The sequence below is a fragment of the Chlamydotis macqueenii genome, chromosome 28 (assembly GCF_036417535.1).
Source record: "Chlamydotis macqueenii isolate bChlMac1 chromosome 28, bChlMac1.mat, whole genome shotgun sequence".
Taxonomy (NCBI): domain Eukaryota; kingdom Metazoa; phylum Chordata; class Aves; order Otidiformes; family Otididae; genus Chlamydotis; species Chlamydotis macqueenii.
This window is the reverse complement of record NC_141583.1, coordinates 124,533-130,946: the sequence shown is the minus strand read 5'-3', so window position 1 is coordinate 130,946 and position 6,414 is coordinate 124,533. Positions and strand designations below refer to the sequence as shown.

Sequence of the window (6,414 nt, the reverse complement as noted above, 5' to 3'; positions counted from 1 at the left end):
GGAAATCGTGGTCACTAACATTGTCAACCCAGCTTCTTTTCTCAGTGGGAACACAGGAGAACCAGTGCACCATGACTGTTTGGAAACCATCGAAGCAACATATGCAAGCCGCCCAGACCTGAAGGATAGCCCCATGGAAAAAGGGGAAAACTGGTTCACAGACGGGAGCAGTTATGTCTTAAATGGCAATCGACACGCGGGATATGCCATCACTACCAGCCAGCAGGTAATAGAGTCAGGGCCTTTGCCCATGAACACCTCCGCACAGAAGGCAGAAATAATTGCCCTAACCCGAGCCCTGGAGTTGGCCCAGGGCAAAACTGTGAACATTTACACGGACTCAAAATATGCCTTCGGAGTTGTGCACGCACATGGAGCAATCTGGAAAGAAAGAGGACTATTGAACTCCCAGGGAAAAAATATCAAACATGCAGAAGAAATTTTGAAGCTACTAGAAGCTGTCCAGCTCCCTGAGAAAGTGGCAATTATGCATATTAAGGCACACCAGAGAGTGAGCTCCGATTTGGAGAAAGGGAATGAACTGGCAGACAGAGAGGCAAAACAAGCGGCCAAAATGAAGGTGAGAATAGAAGGGGCTCTAATTCCTGATAGGCAAATCTCTCTAGAAGGTAAGCCAGAATATACCAAGGAAGATCAGAAACTTATCACAGACTTGGAAGGGTCATATAATGAAGAGGGGTGGGCTTATACCCCACAGGGAAGACTAATTATTCCCTCTTGTTTACTGTGGCACTTGATACGGGAGGAACATAGAAAAAGGCATTGGGGAACAGAGGCTCTGTATAAACATTTGATAAGGGAAATCGTGGCTAGAAACTTATATACCACAGTGAGACAGGTGACTCAACAGTGTGACCTTTGCCTCCAGACTAATCCAAAAAATACTCCCAAACCAGAAATGGGCCAGATTGGGAAGGGCAATGGGCCTGGACAACAATGGCAGGTTGATTTTACAGAACTTCCAAGAAAAGGGGGTATCGCTATTTGCTGGTATTAACTGATACCTTTTCAGGTTGGCCAGAAGCGTTCCCAACTAGGACAGCCAAGGCTCGGGAGGTAACTAAAGTGTTGGTACAAGAGAGAATACCACGTTTTGGGGTTCCAGCAACCATATCCTCAGACAGAGGACCACATTTTGTCTCAAAAATAGTGCAACAGATCAGCCACCATTTAGGTATAGATTGGCAACTTCATACCCCGTATCGCCCTCAGTCGAGTGGCCAAGTAGAGAAAATGAATCACTTAATCAAACAGCAAATTGTGAAATTGGGACAAGAAGCAAACTTAACGTGGCCTCAGTCACTCCCTTTAGCCCTTCTGCGTATACGAACGAGACCAAGGGCAAAGGAAGGACTGAGTCCCTTTGAAATTTTGTATGGACGACCCTATGGAATACAGAGGGGAATGTCTACGCAAGCTGGGGATGAAATTATGACTTCCTACATGGTGGCATTGGGCAAACAGCTCAATAAAATTGGAAAGCATGTAATTGGGACCCGGGGAAGAGGTCTAGATGAACCTGTGCATGATATACAACCTGGAGATGATGTATATGTAAAGTCTCTTGCAGAAAAAACCTTGGAACCACAGTGGGAAGGACCATACCAGGTACTCCTCACCTCCTTTACAGCAATCAAGATCAGAGAGCAGAATGCCTGGATACACCACACTAGGGTAAAAAAGGCACCACAAAAACTCTGGACTTCTGAAGTTCAGGGACCCCTAAAGCTTAAACTGAGAAGGTAGAATGTGGATTAAGGTTTGTGTAATCCTGGTAAATCTACAAACGATGAACATAGCTGGCAGTAAAAGAATTTACTAATTTTCTAGAAAAGGGGGGACTGAGAGAAGGAGTTAAAGAAATCTTAATAGATATGGCATTGATTAATTATTGCTGTGCATCCTAAGGAATCAAGTTGATAAATAGTGCTTAATGTTTTGTTAACTACTTGCTTAATAATTTGCTAACCATTGTGCAAACTATTTGAAGCAGAAAGTCTTGCAATTCTTCACGAAAGACAGTTCCCGGTAAGGACTAGGGGGGTCGCTTCAAGAACCAGCTAAAACCGACCCTGCAGCTTGAATGAAAGCCAAGGGATAACTGAGTTTGCGCAGGAACAAAAGGTTACTAGCGGTGACGAAGAGGAGTCACCTGCCTTCATCCCCACGACCCCCGACGACCACCATCAGGAGGCACTGCGCAAGCCCAGACAGGAGGAGTTTATGAAAATGACCCCTTGGGACTAATTTTAATAGGAAGCGGGGATAGGTCATGCATATGTCTAGGCGTATTGTGAAACTTGATGTATATGTAACATTTGGTTGTATAAATTTAAAGTGAGTTGCCACGTAAGGCGCGCACGGTTTTGGTGGGACTACCCCCCTGTGCTGCCCAGCGCTGAATAAGCATACCTACTTTACAATCTTACAGATTGTGGAGTCCGTTTTCCGCACGTCAGGAGGAACCGGCCGTGGCTCGTCCGGCTGAACACCCAGGAGCGGAGCGGTGGGGGGCTGCTGCCACCTGGTGACGGAAAGCGGGAACTGCAGCTCGGGAGTCGCGCATGCGCAGTGCTCTGCCCTTCTCCCGGCAGGCACTGTGTTCGGCCTTCGGACTGCGCATGCGCCCGGGAGCAGCATGGCGGTGTGCGGCCGGCGGGTCCCGGCGGCGGTGACGGGTGAGTACCGAGGGCACCCGTGAGGTGAGCGAGCCCCTTTCGTGGCTGCAGCGCTGTCTCCTGCCCGCCCGGGGAGCCTCAAGCCGCCCGCTCGGAGCCGAGCCGGGCGAGGGCAGCCCCGGGGAGTGACCCGAGAGCAGAGAGAAGGGAAGAGGGGCAGGAGGGGGCCCCCCCTCCCGGGCGGAGACGCCGGGCACCTCCCCAGCTCGCCAGAGCTCCCCCCGAGCCTCCCCCGGCCCCGTGCAGCTGCCCGCCGCTCCGGCGCGTCCCCTGAAGCCTGTCCCGTAGCACCGGGCCACGCCCTGCCCTGAAGGCTGCGAGGGGGGACCTCAGTGTATCTGGAGAATCCCCTGCGGCAGCAGGCGCTCCGGCCAGGGGCCGCGTGCGGTAATAACGGTCGCTGCTTCTTCTTTCCCTCTCCCAGAGGCTGTGGCTGTCCGTTCCTCCCTTGGGAACGCTGTTGACTGCACTCGCTTCAGGCTTGTGTGGGCTGTCTCTGCCCGGCCGCGCTCTCCTGGCGGTGCGGGAGCGAAAATGAACGGATGGAGCGCTTACTGCCTGTGGAGAGGAGCTGCTGCAGCTGAAGCTGGAGAGGCCACAGAAAGGTAGAGAAGAAGAAACCAAAGGCCAGCCAGCCAGCAGCTGCCTCCCGCTGCAGGCCAGAGAGAGCCTAGCCTGCCTCTCCGGGTGAGGAAGGATCCCTCTTTGTACTCTTCAGCAGGCCAGACCGCCACTGCGCACTGCACAGTCTGTACGTGGAACCTGAAGCATGGTACGGCCACATAGCGCGCGAGCGAGCGTGGGTGGCTACGTGTCTAGGAAGCTTTTTGTCTAAGAGCTGTAAGACACCCACGTATTCTCTTAGGTGGAGGACAGCCAGGTGGTCGGAGTTACAGAAGAGGAGAGAAGCAGAAAGCAGCATCTGACCTGTCAGATTCTCCCAGCAGTGCCGGGAGTGAGAGCTGTGGTGAGTCCCCGGCCCCTGGGGCTCTGCCTCCTCTCTTGTGCGTCCCTGTCCTTCCCTGCCGCTCCCGTGACCCCTACCTTTCCCAAGCTGCTGTGATTTGTTGTTGTTGTTATTGTTTCCTTCTACCTCTCCTCTTCTGTCTGTTCTTGTATGCTCTTCCCCCTTTCTCTCTCCCTTTAAATCTCTTGTTCTACCGCTTCCTTTTGTTTTGTATCCCTGCACTTTTGTTCTGCTCCCTTTCCTTCCTTTGTTTGTCCTCTGTCTCTGTCCTGCGGCCCATTGCTGTTTTTGCCTTTTCCATCTCTTTGTCCTGATCTGCATCCGTCTTCTCCCCCCACCTAATTTCTCCAGCCTGTTTTCTGGCCTGCTTTTCTTTGCGCCTCTGCATGCCTGCCCTGTGCCTCTGCCTTCCTATCTCACTCTTTCTTTTCTTATCTTTCTTTCTCTATCTCTTTGTCTTGCGTACTGTCACTGTTTTTTTTTTTTTTCTGTTCTGTATCTCACTGTCTGTGACGTCCTCTGTGCCCCTGGATGTGTTTGCAGCCCCTGGGTGCAGAGCTGATGGCTGAGGACAGGCACAGGGAAGGGGGTGATGTGCTGTGGGGCTTTGGCAAGGGCCCCTGCTCCTGATGGGCTCCAGCTGGGGCTGGAGGTGGGGCAGCCCCAGATGGGTCCAGTGAGGCTGAGGGTGGGCCTGGCCCTGGCCCTGGCCCTGCTGTATGAGGGGCCTCCAGCTGTAAAGGGGGCCGCCTGGGCATGGCTGCTGGAGGGGACTGAGGAGTGAATCACAGGCAGGTGCCTCCAGCAAGGAGTGGCTGGTCCATCTGAGCCCTCCCTGACAGAGCAGACACCAGGACGCAGTGCCAGGAGCTCCGTGCCTCTGTCGGCCACGTGTGCGAGCCACCACGTTCTGCTACATTTGTCATTCAGCCCTGTCCAGAACGTAGCTGTGGTAGAAGTTAGATAGCATGCATGGTCTTGCTAGAAATGAAGCCTGGAGCATTTATTTTCTTGTAGGAAGCTAAAGCAGGTGGTTTTTGATAATGTTGTCATTGCATGTAATGACATACTTTTCTAGTTAGCTTGGTATGACACCTATTTTTTTCTACCTACACCCCAGAAAAAGTAAGTTGAGCTTTGCGTCTCTCAGCATCTGAAGCACCACGAGCGGCAGTTGCGGCGTCGGACTTCTTGGCAATGAGTGGAGCCGGCGAGCAGAGCACTGCGGCGCTTTTGAGGAGGAGAGTGCCATAGAAGAGATTGGTGGTAAGTGGTGTGATGTTGAAGGGCGGTGCTGTTTGGTAGGTTTTATTTTTGGGGTTTTTTTTTTTGCAGATGGTGATGAGGAGCTGGGCGAGGAAGCGCCATCTTAGTTAGCATGGGGTTGTTCTTTTGAGGATGTAATCTGATTTCTGGCCATTTGAGAGCTAAGTTGAGGGACCACAGCCGAGGAGGGAAGAAGGTTGAAAACTGCAGGGAGGGTGTAGTAAATTGATGGGAGGAAGAGGGCTCCCTGGGAACAGTCTCTCTCGGGAAGGTGAAGGGGGAGACGTTACTGGTCAGTGTACGCTGGGCAAGAGTGTTGCAGCCTGGGGCGGTCTGCCTTTTATGCAGTCTCTAGGCTGGATAACGTTTGTGGGCCTGTAGAGGCGCTGGCAAGGGCTGGCGAGGAGCAGCACGAGCTTTCAGTGCTGGCACTTTTGGTGTAGGCGTCATCCGTACGGTCAAGGAGCACGGCAGATTACTCGGTTGCTGTAGCTGCCCTCTCAAAGGGCAATAGTCAGCAGCGCAGTCCCGATCGGGCTCTTTTATGGCGTTACAAGTCTAAATCATCGACCCATCGTGTCTCTTGAAAGTTTAGGGACCACCTTCTTATCTGGCGTCGTTCTCAGCTGCGTGAGCAGCTCTGTTCTCTTGCTGTCCATTTTCATGGACTGGGACTTCTTCCCTGCATCCCGATGTTCTCTAGGTCTTGGGTGCAGGCTTCTTGCGCGTCCATCCTCTCTCGTTTGAGAGTAAGGTCTTGTTAGGGGCTCTGATGTTCTACTCTTGGTCTGGCTCTGCCACAGTCTCCTGTTATTCATGTCACGGTCCTGCAGGTCTTATTTCTTGGCGATATTTTTCCATCTGGTGGTCATTCTTCTTGCAGGTAACTTTTTGACCTTTGAGGTGTGTTGTTTGATGTGGTTTGTGTATTGTCTGTCTCTGCATGTGTGTGGTTGGCTGGAGCTGCCCTGACTGGGGGGTGTGTAGAGTCAGGGCTAGGTGGATTGGTGATAAGTCACTAGACTTATTGTGGTGAAGCAAGGGTAGAGTGAGTGCTTTTTGAGGGAGTAATTGTTTTCCATGTTACTAGAGGTCTAGCTGTGAAGTGTATTAATGCTTAGTGTGTGGTGTTGTGAATTATGTTAGGCAGAGCAATCTAAGCAGAAAAGTGGAGTAGAAGGGATTCTACCCCCTGTTGTGAGGTTTGATGGGTGTGTTTGTGGGGTTTTTCTGGGTTTCATTGTGGGTGGTTTTTTTTTTTTTTGGCTGTGGGTCCTGGATGGTGTGTCAGGTGATGGTTGTCTGCAAAGGCTGGGTGCAGAATAGGCTAGGGGGTGGGGTTATTGCTGGTATAGTGGTGTGGTTTTGGTTTTATTTTATTTAGTGGGGTTTTTCTTGTGTGTGTGTTTGGGGGGGTGGGTATCTTTTATTTGTTTTGAGGCTTGTGATTTCTTGTGATTTTTGGGGAGCATTGCAGCCATA

The 6,414-nt window shown here is 51.6% G+C and overlaps 1 long non-coding RNA gene across 1 annotated transcript; it reads left to right on the top strand.

The window, feature by feature from the left end:
• The first annotated feature begins 2,682 nt into the window (after positions 1-2,682).
• On the top strand, positions 2,683-3,666 carry LOC147597154 (uncharacterized). The gene is made up of 3 exons (XR_015261258.1): positions 2,683-3,031; positions 3,124-3,471; positions 3,565-3,666. It is a non-coding gene; the product is annotated as an uncharacterized LOC147597154 (long non-coding RNA).
• Positions 3,667-6,414: the final 2,748 nt, after the last annotated feature.